A 17,367-nucleotide genomic window follows, 5' to 3' on the forward strand; every position below is an offset into this window, starting at 1 on the left:
TGTTCTGAAATATTATTCTAGCATGATTCTTTAACGATCTATTATTTTTCAGTGGTTAAATGGACAAACGTTATCATACATATAGCCTACATGTTTACAGAGTGAAATGCGAGTTTTAATACTAAGTTCAACTTAGGAACAACGCTTGTCCGACGAAAAAAAATGATATATATATATATATATATATATATATATATATATATATATATATATATATATATATATATATATATATATATATATATATATACCAATAGTTTTGCTGTATACTATACCCAAGAAAATTTTTGCCAAAAATGCACTATATTAAATAATGATATGAGTTCTGCCAAGTTATATAAATAACCTCAAACTTAAGAATTGGGTTAATTAAAGTTAAGCATTACCTATTGCTGTGTTAACACTAGCCCTAGCCTTGAAGAACGTTTCAAGGCTTGATCGGAAACGTTGTCGGCCTCGGTCTCCCACAGATGTGACAGCTGGGACATCTTACGTCTGGCTGCTGGCAGCGGCAGCCCTAGAATATGTACACAAACAGTTTACTGAACAATCTCGACATGATCTCGTGTTGGCACCCCCTGTCGTAAAGTAACTGTACTCATTCAAGAGGGGAATGAAGACCATGTTGTACATGTATGGATACTCAGAAGACGGACATCATGGTGATGGGATGAATGATCGGCAGAAGCACTAGAGCGATGACGGCCGGGAGGGAATCCGAAGGTAAAGTCTAGGGCTGCTGACAATCGCACTTCGTAACTGGAACTGCTAAACCCGAACCTCCATGGTTCCTAGAGAAATTATTCCTTGTAACACCTCCTAACTAGAAAAAGTTCAGAGAGAGAGAGAACGATGTGACTGATGTCCGATGTCCTCGTCTGCAGCCAGAGGTAGAGTAACTGACCTTACGACGATGTCGACTGTCGGTCATCATGATCTTAATCATCATTTAGGTATTATTGCAATGTTTTGAATCTTTGGTTTTCATTTGGAAATGCAGTAAAAATGACTTACGTTGCCTGCAGATTTCACATGATTATCAGTTATTAATGTAGAGTAAATTTGTTATTCCAGTGAATTTGTGGTTTGGACAACAATGAAGTCAAGATTTATTGCCGTCCATGGGAGTTCTACAGCCCCCTGGTGGTTGCCTGCTAATTAAATTAGATAACCGTAGACTACAAGTACCTTTCTTCGTTTCATCAGAAGCTAAGGTTAGCTGATTCAGACTAGCCAAGTGGCACCGTTGCAGCTTGCAACCACAAGATAGGGTTATCCTGCACAGGCAGTGTCATCTTTTGGGAGAGATTACATGTGCCTTCATAATCATATTTTCTTATTCTGGTTGCCCTTATGTGAATGTGACGTTTGTTTTACCTAATAACTATACAGATACCTTAGACAATAAGCCCTTGTTCCCCCGTCTAACCTATTCCTAAGCCCAAGACTGGCAGTTGTGTCCCTCTGCGGTCTTCCTCTTTATATAAAGTTGAATACCAATGATTCAGTATTAGTCAAATAGTGAGAACGAATACCATATTTTGAGCGTATGTATATATACTGTAGTTGGGTCATCGTTGAAAAAAAATGAGATAAAATATCCCAGCTTAACTTTACATCTAACTTAACCTAACCTAATTATTAAAGAAATTGTATGATATATTCAACCTGCTACAAACTACTTATTAAATTTATTAAAACAAATATTTTTAATATTAGGATATCGCACTTCCTATTTGAATTAGGCTAGTCAGTTTTCAAAACTTCTACTCCTCCAAAGATAGGCTTCTCAGCTGTATTAAGCCTTTTAGGTATATTCAATAATTACCAGAGCCATAGGAAGCCAGCTTTATTAGTTTTGAAAATTTTCAATGAAATAAATATTTGTTAGAAAATTCTCAGTCCTATAGTGATACAGGCAGGATCCAGAGAAGAACGGGTCTGCTAACTCGCAGGTCAGAATCTGAGCGGGTAGGATAGCGAGCTCACGTGAGCCCCTAACCTCGGCTGGGCTCGCATACAGCAAGCAATCCACATTACAGATTTGGCTGAAAAGTTCACTCAAAATATGACCTATTTCTTTGTATTATATATCTTGTCCCAAGTGACTTCTTTGATACATATAGTATTGATCTATTATATACTGTACTTACTTACTTGGTATACTTGGTCGAATTTAGAAGGTCTTCCTCACAGCTGTGGTGGTCCACCGCTGACGCCAGTCCGTGAGTCCTTCTTCATGAGGGTGATCTGGTCTGGCACAGAGTTTGTGGCTGCCCTGCAGCACGCTGTGTAGCCTGGCACAGGAGGCTCATCTGGCAGCGTCTGCAGGAAGGTGTCAAGCGCTTTCTTGAATTTGGCGACCAAGCAGCCTGTGGTGTGTCTGACATTTATCGGCAGTGTATTGAACAGTCTGGGGCCGTTGTGGGTGAGGCTGGAGGCAAGGAGGGTTTTTATCCTCTCTGGTGTCCTGGAGGAGAGGCTTTGTCTTGCACATGAGCGCCCAGAACGCTCACTTTCACGTGCCCTCAGTAAGTCAGGGGTAGGGTCAGGCACCTGCCTCTCCAAGATTTTCCAGGTGTATATTATTCTATATCTCTCTTCTTCTCTGTTTAGATTAGAGTCCCAGCTTTTGCAGGCGCTGCCAATAGTTGAGCTCCCTCATTCCTTCAATTGATCTTGTGAAACTCCTCTGGACTGACTCTAGCTCCTGTATGTCCCCTTGTTTATGGGGAGACCACAGCTGGCTGCAGTAGTTAAGGATTGGCTGTATGAGGGTCTTCCACAGTGTCAGCATGACCTCCTGCTCCCTTGAATGGAATGTACGCAGAACCCAGCCAACCATGCGCCTGGCCCTAGTGGCGGTGTCCTTGATGTGCTGCTGGAAGGTGGCATCATTATCCATGAGGACACCAAGGCACTTGACTGCATTGCTGGGTGGGATTGGATGCTGTGTTTTTGTCAGTAACTCGGTGGAGTGGATGAGTTCAGTATTGGGCCCCAGTCTCATTATTTCAAATTTATCCTCATTGAATTGCATGTTGTTTGTGTCAGCCCAGTGGAAGACCCTCTGGATGTTTGCCTGCAGCTGGACAACATCCTCAGACGCACTGATCCTGTGGCTTAGGGTAGTGTCGTCAGCAAAGGAGGACAGGAAGGAGCCTGTGACTGTCTTTTCAATGTCGGCCATCAGGACCAGGAAGAGTAGGGGGCCAAGAACAGAGCCTTGGGGGACTCCGCTGATGACTTTCTTAGGCTGTGACTTGTGGCCGTCAACAGCTACTGCCTGAGTCCTGTTGGTAAGGAAGCTGTGCAGCCACACACCCAGCTTCCCTGCTATCCCCATGGCCCTCAGCTTGTGGAGAAGGATGCCGTGGTCCACTCGGTCTAAGTAGACCACGTCTACATTTTTGCCTTCAGCAAGGCCCTGGAGCAGCCACTCATAGTGGGCCAAGAGGTTGGAGAGACAAGACCTTCCTTTACGAAACCCATGCTGAGAGTTACTCATGAAGCTGTTTTCCTCAAGGTGGCTAATGATCTTGTTTCTTAATATTCTCTCAAATACTTTGATGAGGTGAGGGCCACTGGCCTTTAGTTTTTGGCTTGGCTTCTATCTCCCCCTTTGTGGATTGGGGAGATGATGGCCTCTTTTAATATTAATGGTATAATGCCAGTGTCCAGGGAGCAGCGCCAGATTTTGTAGAGAGGGAGCGCCAGAGCTTCCTTGCATCTTAGTAAAAGGATGGATGGCACACCATCTGGTCCAGCAGCAGAGTTGATTTTTAGTTCACTGTTGGCTTCCTGTACATCAGTTATGGTGAAAGGGATGTTCACGAGAGTCAAGTGATGTTGGGTGTGCACCTTAAAGAACTCAGCAGGTTCGAGAACAATCTTGGCAGGTGTAGGTTGCGAGAAGACTCTGGTATACTGCTGGGAGAGAATCTGGCATGTTTCCTCAGGGGTGTTTGACATCATCCCATTTCCTGCCTGAAGTGGTCCAACCTTGACTTGCGTTTTGGAAAATTTCTTACAGTACTTAAAGAAAAATTTAGGGTTGGCCTTGATGTTGCACACTGCCTGCGTTTCTTCCCAGTCACGTTGCTTCTTGTGTGAATCCTTGAGTTCATTTTCTATATGTGAGACCTTAGCTTGCAGCGAGTTTTTCCGGCTGTCACTGTTTATCGTTTGCATTTGTCTATTTAAGTTCGCCCGTCGCCTCATAAGCACTTTTCTGTCCCTTGGTATGTGGCTTCTTCTGGTGGCTGGCAGTTTTCTTGTTGGCACATTACCTTCACAGGCCCTGAGGATGGTTTTTAGAAAGTCATTCAGCATTACCTAAGGGTTGCCAACATGGAGTTCTGACTCCCAGTGAGTGCACTGTAGTTAGGCATTTAGGAGATCCCAATTCACTTGGCTGCTGAAGAAGTTTAGTTTGGAGAAAGGGTTCTTCTCTGTTGGTGTAACCATTTCTGGGGAATGTGATTTGTTGTAAGTAGTGTGTATCTTGAGGAGATTATGGTTAGAGAAGATGGTCTTTTCAGCCGAGACGTAGTTAATTGCATCACTGTTATTGGTGAAAAACAGGTCAAGTATATTGTTTCCCCTGGTTGGTATGGACACCATCTGAATGAGAAAGGAGGAGTTTGTAATGGACAGGAGCAGTTCGGCTTGAGACTTATCAGCGAGGGTGCTCCCAGTTTGGGTTCCTTCGGGCCACTTCAGGAAGGGAAAGTTGATTGAAGTCTCCAGTGAGGATGATGTCAGGTGTAGGAACTGGCAGGGAGTCCAGTAGGCGACTGAGAGCTTCCATGGCACTACTGAAGTCTCTAGAACAGCTGCCAGGTGGACGGTAGCAGTTTATAATCACCATATTATGTTGCTGGATTCGTATGGCTTGCAGTTCAATTTGGCCGTCTGAGTGTGACAAGAGGGGTATTGAGTTTGGAGCAATGTCATCCCTCAAGTAAATGATTGTGCCGCCATGTGTTCTTCCTTTCCTATCTGTCTGGAAGGAGGTGTAATTTCTGATGTGTATTTCAGGCTCCTTTATTCCTTCAGATAGGTGGGTTTCAGTGAGGGCAATAAACATAAAGTCCTCCTTCCAGGCCAGCTTTCTTATGAATGATATCTTGTTTTGAGCTGCCTTGGGGTATAGACCCCAAATATTGCCCACTAGGAATTTTTCTAATGTAGTGCCCCGACTCTGGGCCAAGCCCAGGTTGGGGTCTTGGGCGACACTACTGCTGGGAGTACTTGTGGTAGTTGATTTTGCTGGGGTGTTTGCCTCATGAAGTTCTGCAATACAAGTCCCTGAGCCTCTACAACTTTGTTCATGTTTGTCATGTGTGCTTTCATCTCCATGAACATTTCTAAAAAATTGTTTTTGTGGGGCTCGTGGTGGAGGAGAAGGTGTTGATGTGCTTGCTGACCTGGAGGGTTGTTCATTTTTGGCAGGGCTCTGGATCCTTGCTTGCTGCCTTTTTGTTCCCTTTAAATGGGTAAGTTTGCACCCCTCCTTAAAACATTCTCTTTTCTGCACTGAATTTCTCCAGAGCACAGGATGATAGCTGGGGCAGTTCCTACCTAGGGTGCATCCCCTCTCATCTCTAAAACCATGACTCACATATTTTTGGCATGGTTTAGGGTGGCCATAGCTGCAGCCCTTCCCACTTGCACCATATTTGCAGTATCCTCGTCTGTAGTACCTACATACGGGGGGGGGGGGTGCTGTGGTAGATGGACAGGGTTCAGTCATGCTGGGCGGGTGGGATTGTACATTTTCTAGGTTGGCTACTGCAGTACTTACAGGTGTATTGGTGTCCCTAGAATGTGTGGGGCCAGGCTGCTCCTGTGACCGTTGAGTTAGACTGAGGGCCAGGTTCTCTGGGGTGTCACCCAGGGTCATGGCTCCAGGTTGCCGGGGTGGTGGGGTCTGGGAGCACATGGCATCAGCTGTACCCTCATGGTTCTCTTGCAGGTTTGATTGTAATAAAGTCCCCGTGGAGCCTGCCTGCTCATCTATGGCCTTTTGTGCTTCCTGTGCTACCTTTTCCCAATCTTCATCTAGATACTTGGACACATAACAGGTCTCACAGGTATATTTCCTGATGGTTTTCAGGAGACACATTAGGTTGTATAAGGGCAATTTTGAACAGTAGTAGTGAATCCATTCCTTACACTCGCCACACTGGATGGAGTGTGTCATGTCATCACCCAAGCTACAGGCAGCACAGGTAATCACATGGCCTATGTTGGAATCCTGGCTTTTGTTTACACTGGCAGCCATCATAGATTACAAGTACACAAACGCACTACAGTAACCACTGTTCTGCACAATTAACTTTCCAAGATTGATTCTACAATTCACAGAGCCAGTATGAAATTCTGTTTTCTTTAGAAAAATGTGTAACATTTAATTACCTAAAGTGTTGTAATAAAGGAGAGATAATCCTGTTTTTCTTTTCCTTTAACAAGAACCGGTAGTTCACATCCACTGTGACTGTCCACCAGACTGCTTAGGATTCTACCATATAAATACTAGTTATCTTGTACAATGTCTCATTCGCAAAAAATTTCTTGTGGAAATTCTTTGAAAAGAATTTACTTGCTTAAACACTATAAATATCTGCACAGTGCTGAACAATTGTGCAAGTTATTCTTAATATATCTTTAAGGATATTGCATAATATCAGGGGACGTAATTTTTGATACGACACATAGCAATCTTTACCCCAAATAGATTTAACTCTTTGAGGGGGAAGAGTAGCGAACGAAAGGGCAGCCGTTATCAAGGTACCCGGTGGACCTCCTCTCCGTACTACTACGGCCCATCATTCCTTTAATCTGTAGCATTTAAGCTAAGTGCGCTCCCATGCTTCTCTCGGTGTTTGTTACTGATTTCGGAATATTATCATGCAATCTCCAGCATCTTCAGCCTCTGGAAAGTTGAGTACTTAATCTTTCCTGTGTTTAATTTTAAGGCTCCCTTCTCACAGTTAAATTTGTACAATATAAGTGTGCTTGGTGGAGCGTAGCCGACACCGGAGGCGGCCATTTTGAGATTGCTGTCGCACGTCATAAATGCATTTTATTTAGTCAGTAGTGCGACACTCCCGGTATTTAGCAATATAAGAAAACTTTTTAGCTAGTTAGGCAAATTATACTAGGGAAGATTTTGCATACATTATAATATTTCCTCTTACGATTTGTATACGTTAGTAAAGTAATTCTCATTGTTTAACCTCATTGAATCGTTCCCTAATCATTCGGATGGGGATATATATCCCCAAGAATTTATGGATATGGTTCGATATTTTTCTCTTTTAGAGAAAAGAGGCTAAACTCTCTCTCCCTCTCTGAGCCGCCGCTATCTTTCGTCATCGCCACCGAGTAGTAAACTCCGGCTTAACTTAGATAGTCTTACACCGTCTGTCTTCTTTGCCGCCGAGTATCCCGGTTTTGAAGTAAGACGGTAACTCAGGGTGTACTGTCTTGCAGCCGACAATGTCGCCGACAGGGGAATCTTTGTTCCTCTGCCGCCCACGACGTTATCGGCACAGGAAGTTATGCTTCCTTGGTTTACAGCTGAAAGTAGGCGGCATACCTTTTCCCTCCCCCCTCTCTCCTTTAGTGTCGGCCTAGCCGTCACAACATTATTTCGCCAGTATTCTGATAGTCATCCCAGCTTGCCGGGTTGACTACGTTGCCGGACGGGACCCCATAGGTTGCCGCCTCGGCCAATTCCTCCTTATGTCCTTCCTTCACCGGAGGTGAATGGCCCGGGGGGGAAAGACTGAGCCGGCCCTGACGGCTGCCGGTGGGAAACCCATTATACTGTTGAAAATTCTTCAGTCCTCTCTTGGCCTGCCATCCACAAACCTTGTAACCGGCAGTACAGGTGGCGGCAAAAGCTGTAGCTGGATGGAAGCTAGAATCAAATGCATTCCTCCCCTTCCATTAGAAGTCTCATTCTGGCAAGGAGACAGTAGGCAGCAGTAGCCCTCCTACACTTCCAATTATTGTGTTAAACCATAATAATAGGAAATCATCCTTTCCATTCTTTTTCTCTCTCTATCAGTTAGTAGCCTAACCCCGGTAGTATACCGGTAAAATACAGTATACAACAATACAGTAGTCTGTAAAACTACAGTATACAGTACAACAATACAGTAGTTGGTAAAGCTACAGTATTCAACAATACAGTAGTTGGTAAAACTACAGTATACAATAATACAGTAGTTGGTAAAACTACAGTATACAACAATACAGTAGTACAAGTATTTCTAACATACTCTGTGTATCCTATCACAGTCTATTGTTGGGACCGCATAACATGGTGAGGTTGAAGTATTCCCTCAACACGCTGATGAATCCTTTGATTATCGGGACACATATGAAACACCGTTCAGTATTAATATTCTACGTACAGGAGTCGTTCCACCCTGTATTTTCCCTTATAAGGAATTTAAATATTAATGTTGACGAAGGGGTCAGTGATTGCCTGGGAGAGGAAACAGATATGTGTCTTTCCTATTTCCTTTCTAGCTTACTATCCTAAGCTATTAAATATAGTACTAAGTATTACTATTTAAAGTATGCATTTATATTAATGATATAAACAACTGAATACTCATTTCACCCTTTTTTCCCTTACAGGAGGAGCCAATGGTGAAGTGTGCAGTTGTGTTCTGCAACCACAAGAGTAAGGACTTTTGTGGGGATACAATGTGCAGGTCTCTGGCCCCCTGCTGCATCGTATCTGGATCCCTGAGGTACTGGGACCCGAAGGGATGCTCCAACTGCTCGACCTTGCTGACCGACGGCTTTGGAGAAGATATCCCTGACACCACAGATTCAAGGGATACAGCAAGGGAAACCCTTCGAAGGTGGGTAAGAGGCTTCCAGAAGAACTCTCCGGGACCTTACCTACCTAACGAATATCTAAGGTGCCGTCTGTTCCCTAAGGCTCAATCCAGTGCAGTTGTGCCCCCGGTACAGGTCCAGCCTCACTTCATCCAACTGACTGGACGCGGACATCAACAAGGCACTGGAAGGCATGGACATCCATCGAGAACGGATGTCGGAGGTGTCCACCGACACCGAACAGGACCTACTGCAAGAAAGCCTTGAAGAAGAAGTGGTTCAACCACCCACGGAGGAAGAAGGATCCGTTTCAACGGTGACTGAGGACCTCCAGTTCACTGTGACGGCATATCAACCTATGCCATGAACCTCTTCAGTCCCAACTCCCCAACCGACTACATATGTCGGCAGGAGCGAGGCGCTCCTAGAGTTGATCCAGCAGATGTTGGCAGTTTTCCGGAAGGAACAAGAGGAGATTAAGCAAGATCTCAAAGAGACGAAGAGAGAGGTACAGGAAGGGAAACACCCTGGTGCTTCCAGGGGCTCTGCTAAGCCCCTTAGAGTATCTGACCTCCCTCACTGCTCCGAAACCAACCCCTGGAGGTATACGGAGCACATGCCCATGATGAATGGGAAGCTTTACATCTCCGAGAAGTTGGGTGCTAAACCCCTTGAAGATCTTCAATTCTAGCCCAGCATACCCAGATTGCTACGTGAGACTGCGAAATGAACCTGCATCCCGCGAGGAGACGGTACCCAAGGAAGTCATTGTATTCGAGCATGACAAGGCACAAGCCATTCTAACCAAGACCCTGAAAGGAGCCGGATACTGTATACCAACTCCAAAGTCTCGGCATTGGGCAAGAGGCACCCAACCTTCATTGCTCCTTCCTCCAGAGCTTTCCCCTTTTCGGTGAAAGCCGTTCACTGTGTCATAAAAGCAGTCGAAGAGGGCAAACCTTGCCCAGTCCTAGAGGAATGCAAACCATTATCTAGCCATGCCCACCTGCGAGGAGAAGTGGAAAGAGGTACATCTGACCTTCTCCGTCTCTAAGTTTGATCCGGAGATAGCAGGCCAGCAGTTCAACGAGAACCTTCCAAAGTTGCCAGAACATCTTTTGAGAAGGGAACAGGAGACGAAAGAAAGACTTGCCGCTTCCTTGTCTCATCAGAACTGCCTGGAAATGTGTGCAGGTCTAACCAATGCCCCAGACATGAATATGGTCTTAGCCAAGTCTCACATGGGTACCCTTGTGAAGGACTTATATGCCTTCGTCAGGTCAAGGAGGATCTGTAGAGAGCATGTGTTTGCCGCAGCAATGGTGAAACACGAACCCAGGAGGCTGATCTCATTATGCATCTGGGGCAAAGACCTTTTCCCACAAGATGTGGTTCAAAAAGTTACAGTATTGCCAAAGCCGTCACAGAGAATAGTAACCTTCTCCAAAAGTGGGGCATGTCTTCCAAAAGGAAATCATCCTTAGACAGTGGTCCCCAGGCTAAGAACAAAAAGGCAAAGAAACCACGTAGACCTGCACAACTTTCAGCTGTGACCATGGCCACATTGCCTCAAATGGTAACCCAGCCGCAAACCACCTTCCATATGGTCCCTCAGCAGCTGGTGACCCAGTCACCTGTCTTCAACCCTCGTTTTGAGAGGCACACGACTACCTTTCAGCCCTACAAAGGTAAAGGCCCAAAAAGAGGCTCCTCAAGAAACCCCTCAAGGGGTAGAAGAGGATGCGGTCACAGAAGCAAGTCATCAGAAACCTCTAAGCAATGAGAGGTTCCAGGTAGGAGGCAGACTCTTTCACTTTCAGGATCGTTGGACCTTCGATCCCTGGGCCCACAGCCTAATCACGAATGTACTCGTTTGGAAATGGAACAAAATTCCACCCCTTTTTCCAGAATTCTTCCAACACTCCACCCCCTTGTTGGAAGATTATACCTCGGAACTCTTGAACAAGAAGGTAATAAGGAAAGTGAAGTCCATCAGATTCCAGGGAAGGCTATTCTGTGTTCACAAGAAAGACTCGGACAAACTCATAGTCATTCTAGACTTGTCTCCACTCAACAAGTTCATTGAGAACAACAAGTTCCGGATGCTTACCTTACAACACATAAGGACCCATCTACCAAAAGGGGCATACACAGTCTCAATAGACCTGGTAGATGCTTACTGGCACCTACCAGTCAGTTACCCCCTCTCCTACTACATATGATTCAGGATACAGAAGACAAAATATGTCTTCACAGCCATGCCCTTTGGGCTAAACATAGCCCCAAGGATATTCACAAAGCTAGCGGATACAATCGTCCAATAACTACGCTTGGAAGGAATTCAGGTAGTAGCATACCTGGACGATTGGGCAGCATCCAAGAATACTTGTCTGCAAGCTGCCAGAAAGGTGATCCAGTTCCTGGAGCCCCTAGGCTTCAAGATGAAGCGCAAGAAGTCTCGCCTTTCTCCAGCTCAGAAGTTCCAATGGTTAGGAATCCATTGGAACTTACAGTCACACCATCTCTCCATTCCACTAAAGAAGAGGAGAGATATAGCGGGAGCTGTCAAGAGACTAATCAAACACAAGAGGATTTCAAGATGCCAACAGGAAAGAGTATTGGGCTGTCTCCAGTTCACAGCAGTGACAGACCCAGCGCTAAAACCACAGTTAAAGGATGCGTCAGGAATCTGGAGAAGATACGCATCAAACGCTCGAAAAGATCGATGAAGGTTGACACCGGACCCGATTGCGCACGCTATTAAGGCCGTGGTCAACAGCCAAGAGCCTAGCATGGACAATTCCCTTGCAACCACCTCAACCATCAGTGGTGATACACACAGATGGCTCCCTGGAAGGATGGGGAGGCCATTCGCAAGAAAGAAAGGTGCAGGGGAATTGGTCGCACCAGTTCAAAACCTTTCACATCAACATCTTGGAGGCTATAGCGGTCTTCCTAACGTATTCCCTCGCACAGTAGTCCACATCAAATGAAGTGATAGTAAAATGTCTAAATCGACAAGGCTCGAGATCACCTCACATCAATCACATGATGTTAGCCATCTTCTACCTGGCAAGGAAGAGAAGATGGCACTTGCCAGCAGTTCACCTTCAAGAGTTCCGCAATGTGACAGCGGACGCTCAATCCAGGCGAAAGCCGATGGAGACAGAATGGTCCCTAGATGCAGACTCAATCTCCATCTCAGAAAAAGTCTTAGAACTGCAGATCGACCTCTTCGCAATGAGCGACAACAAGAAACTACCTCGTTATGTAGCCCCTTACGAGGACCCTCAAGCAGAAGCGATAGACGCCATGTCACTCGACTGGAACAGATGGAATCGGATCTACCTGTTCCCACCAACCAATCTCCTGCTAAAAGTCCTCAACAAGCTAAGATCCTTCAGAGGAACAGCAGCAGTAGTGGCCCCTAAATGGCCCAGAAGCAATTGGTTCCCTCTAGTTCTAGAATTGAAACTGAAGCTGCTTCCTCTGCCGAACCCAGTTTTATTCCAACTGGTTCAGAAGTCGACTGTTTACGCTTTATCCTTGAGAAGCAGCAACCTACATCTCATGATTTTCTCACCCCAGCAGCCAAGAAAAGGTTTGGGATCTCAAAGGACAAAATCGACTTCATCGAAGAATACAAGTTAAGTTCCACTAGGAGACAATATGAATCATCTTGGAAGAAGTGGGTTTCCTTTGTGAAAGCAAGGAAACCGACAGAAATATCAGTAGACTTCTGACTTTCTTTCTTCATCCACCTACACGAACAAGGCCTTGCTTCCACCACAATAACTGCGTGTAAGTCAGCTTTGACTAGACCTCTTCTGTATGCCTTTCAGGTGGACCTCTCAGGTGAGATCTTCAATAAGATACCAAAAGCATGCGCTAGACTCAAGCCGGCAACCCCTCCAAAGCCCGTAACGTGGTCGTTGGACAAAGTCTTGTACTATGCTTCGAGTCTGAACAATGAGGATTGCACCCTAAAGGATCTAACACAGAAAGTTATATTTCTGTTTGCTATAGCCTCAGGGGCAAGAGTTAGTGAAATAGTCTCCTTATCCAGAAATGAAGGCCATATCCAGTTCCTGGAAACAGGAGAACTGAATCTCTTCCCTGATCCTGCCTTTCTCGCCAATAACGAGCTGCCCACCAAAAGGTGGGGTCCTTGGAGAATCTACCCTCTGAAGGAAGATTTCCCTCTATGCCCAGTAGAGTGTCTCAAGGTCTATCTTTGAAGAACTTCAGACTTTAAGGAGGGACAGCTCTTCCGAGGCGAAACCTCAGGATCAAACTTATCCCTAAGACAAGTGAGAGCGAAACTTGCCTACTTTATTCGCAAAGTGGATCCGGACAGCACACCCACAGGTCACGATCCAAGGAAAGTTGCTTCTTCGTTAAATTTCTTTCAACACATGGACTTTGAGAAGGTCCGCTCATATACGGGGTGGAAATCATCCAGAGTCTTCTATAAACATTATGCGAAGCAAGTGCACGAGATACTGTAAAACACTTTTTGGGCTCAGCCATGTCGTCCTGATGGAAGGTTTCTTTAGGCAGCTTTCTAAGGGATAATTGGCTACAGTGATACTCCCAGAGAATTGACCACAGGTCTCCAGAATTCTAACTCCTGGCGCGAGTATCCTTAAAATAACTCTTAAGGATATCGCATAATATCAGGGGACGTATTTCTTGATACGACACATGGCAATCTTCACCCCGAATAGAGTTTTCGCTCTGAGGGGGAAGAGTGGCGAAATTGAAGGGGAGCCGTCATCAAGGTTACCCGGTGGATCCCCTTCCCGTACTACTACGGCGTAACTATTCCTTTTGTAGTAGGGAATTAAGCACGGTGTATCTCCAAACTGCTCTCGGTTTAGTTACTATTTCAAGGATTATTACTATGCAATCTCTAGCATCTTCATCCTCTGGAAAGTTGAGTATTTAATCTTTCCTGTGTATAATTTTTGACTCCCTTCTCACAGTTAAATTAGCATAATTTAGATGTGTTTAGTGGAGCAGAGCCATGACCGGAGGTGGCCATTTTGGACCGCTGTCGTACGCCATAAATGCTTTATTTAGTTAGTAGTACGACGTCCCCGGTATTTAGCTATAATGAATTCTAGCTATTTAGGCAAATTATACTAGTGAAGATTAGATTACACATGTAATATTTCCTCTTCTGTTTAAACGTTTCGATAGTATACGCTAGGGCCTCGGTGATATAGCGTAGTCAAGATCCCGACTCGAGTTAGGCTACTATGAGATTCAGGGCCTCTGTAACACGGTTTTTTGGACTTTGCTCCTTATCAATGCATCGGATGTAGCTGAAAGTTGACATATGTATATTTTACAACCACACACAAATTTTGTCAGCATTATCAATAACCTAAACACAATAGTTTTAATTTTTATAGAGTAAAAATGATCTAGCTGACGCCATGGCCAGTGATAACGAGCCAAGAGTCGAAAACATTCACTACGTAAGCAATGTAAACACCTTTTGACAAAATTTTGCCCCGCCCATCCACCAGACACCCATTCAACTTCTTCCAAGGGCTCTGAAACCCATAACAGTCAAGAATGGCTAACAGGATTTGGAATTGCCCCCGTGGTTGCAAAACTGCATTTGTCTTACGACTTGCAACTTTATACAGTCAAGAGAAAGCCCGTGGCCATATTTACTATAGCCTGAATAGGTAATTATTCAGTTTCTAGTTTAAATCCAATGTTTATAGTCTGATTTGTATTTAGCGTAACAGGATTATAATACTTGTAATGTCATTCAGGCTTTTGAACATTTCTATTAACTATTCACTATGCCACCAAAAGAGAGAGAAAGAGAGGGATTGTATGTAAACAGTCTTTATATAACTATTTTTGTTAAAATAAGATTTTTGTGCTAAAATCTCCATCAGACCAACCGTGTTAGCTATGTTTAGGGCATGACTGCATTTTATAAATAAATCCTGAATAGTTTTAGTAGTTTTATTTGTACATCTAATGGGAATTTATAGAAGTGAAGTGAACATAATTCATTTATCCTTTAAAATAATTACTACATGTAGCAAAACAAATAGTAGTAAAGATGATAATGCAATGAAGGAATGATACCATACTTTATCTTTAGCTTCAACATCGGCAATAACATACCCAGTTGCCATAATTTGTCAGCTTAATGAAATAACCTATCATCTAAAGTTAAACTTAATTTCTGAGGAGGCCATGGCTTATTGCACAGTGAAAGAATATGACAAAGACTTTATGAATGGCGGAACGATACATAAATGTGGGTGGGGTATTTGTGCTAGCGTAGTAATACTACTGTACTATAGCAGTAGTGCCGTAACAGTACTATACATGAATTAAACGTTTAGGCCAACTGCTGGGATCCTTGAGGATCATTTACCACTTCTTACAACTACTCGAAAAATTAGTTTTGATAGCCAGAATTTAAATTTTCTGATCCAACAATGCCCATGATAGCCTTCAGTGTTATCCTGAATTACAACGAGGCCAAAGTGGGTGGAGCCTCGTGAAGTCATCATTCTGACGATAATTACTGGTGAAGGTTTAAAGCCAAAATATGGTACCAGTTATTTATTTATTTTTTTCTTTTTTACAGTAAATACGTAGGTAGCTAGACAATAAATAAAAATTACTGGACATTGGATATAGCAGTTATCAAATCAAGCTGGTCTACTACGTTTTTGAAAATTACCAACTAATCCATACACCTTGTCAATCTGATTGTGACCTATAAAGTAGACTGTAATTTCTTAGGAAACTTATTCTGAGAGTTAGACTAATAATCGAAGTGTTTTTGTATTTATTAACATATTTTGTTCTATTGTTCATTATGACAATTCTCAGTGGAGAGGTTTCAGAGTTCATAAAGGTGTACTGCTTTGCTTTTATTTACACTTTTGTGTTATTGTTGGCAGAGGTATAAGCCTTCGTTACGTATAACCAATCATCGATCGAGAAAGAGAGAAGAAATGCCGTCATAAGTTACGTAACGAGTGCGTTCGAAACCTTTTCTCTGAGTAAGTTGGCCCGTCTTCAAAAATCGTCACTTTTACTTAATAAAGTACCAAATTTATTCAACCTACGTAATGCAGAATATAGTCAAAATTTATGTGTAGATATAATGTGCATTCTGAATAAGCGTTATATTTATGAAATTCATAGAAAAAAAGTTATTGCGAAAAAACCGTGTTACAGAGGCCCTGAATCTCATAGTAGTCTAATGCGTTTTAGTATACTTTAGTAACGTTTTCCCCGTTTATCTTCTTGTTTCGTTTTATTAATTCAGTCGGAGATAGTACGTCTAGAATTACTATCATAATTCGATACTCGTCTCTTTTAGAGATTTAAGGATAAAGCCTTCCTTCCCTCCTGAGTGCCGCCATTAGGCGGCAACCCTATCTTTGGTCTTGCCATAGAGTAGTGTACTCCGGCTTGACTGGGATAGTGTTTCTGTCCAGTCTCTTTGCCGGTGAGTATCCCGGCTTTAAAATGCGACAGTAACTCAGAGTATTCAGTCTTTTTGTCAGCAACTCTATCGATGGGGGATTAGTCATTCCCCTGCCGGTTTCACAGTTGCCGGCATAGGAAGCCCGGCTTCCCTAGTCCACAACCGAAAATGGTTGTACAGTTTCCGCCACCTTCTCCCTTGTGGTCTAGAAGGCATGTCTTATATCCGGCAATGTCTTAGGCTGAGGAATCGTTATCTTCTGTCGCCCAAGACGGCGCCGGCATGGGAAACCATGTTTAATTGTTTTGCTGCAAAATATAAGACCCTTTCCCTTCCCCTTTTGTCCTTTAGTGATGGCCTAGCCGTCACAACATCTGTGGCTGGTATTCTACAATCTCCCCGCTTGCCGGGCTGATTACGATGCCAGCTGGGCTCCTACAAAGGCGGCTAGATTGCCGCTTCGACCTTCCCCCTAACGAAAGCAAGGCTTCGGGAAAGGTTGTGCCGGCCATGACGGCTGCCAGTGGGAAACCCTATACAACTTTGAGTATTCTTCAGTCCTCTCTTGGACTGCCATCCACAAACCCTGGAACCGGCAGTGCAGACGGCAACAGATATTGTGGCTGGATGGAAGCTAGAATTAATACATTCTTTCCCCTTCCATTTGAATCCTCATTCTGGAAAGAAGGCAGTAAGACAGTAGTCCCTACAACCCTAATTATTGTACTAAACTATAATAATACGGTAGTCCTTCTCTCCACGCTTTCTCTCTCTCTGTCGGCTAGTGCCGTCAGGTACTAGCCTAGCCGGTAGTATGCCGGCAGAACTACAGTATAATACAGTACTATAAAGTAGCCAGTATTCCTGCAGTATAGCAGATACAGCGGTTAGAAAACTACAGTATATAATATACAGTAGTATGATTTCCAACATAGTCTGTATCCTTTCACAATCCATTGTTGAGACTGCAAAATAATGTTAAAGTGAAGTATTCCTTCAATAACCTGATGTATCCTAGATCATCAGAA

The 17,367-nt window shown here is 43.9% G+C and overlaps 1 protein-coding gene across 1 annotated transcript in view; it reads left to right on the forward strand.

Annotated features, from left to right (window-relative positions):
* Window positions 1-479: 479 nt before the first annotated feature.
* The window catches only part of LOC137639012 (uncharacterized), a 149,118-nt gene continuing 132,230 nt past the window's right edge, over window positions 480-17,367 (forward strand). Inside the window, exons 1-2 of the mRNA XM_068371337.1 lie at window positions 480-953; window positions 1,075-1,214. The gene's annotated coding sequence lies outside the window, so the exon portion shown is untranslated. The remainder of the gene's footprint in view (window positions 954-1,074; window positions 1,215-17,367) is intronic.

The sequence above is a fragment of the Palaemon carinicauda genome, chromosome 1 (genome assembly GCF_036898095.1).
Source record: "Palaemon carinicauda isolate YSFRI2023 chromosome 1, ASM3689809v2, whole genome shotgun sequence".
NCBI classification, from domain to species: Eukaryota; Metazoa; Arthropoda; class Malacostraca; order Decapoda; family Palaemonidae; genus Palaemon; species Palaemon carinicauda.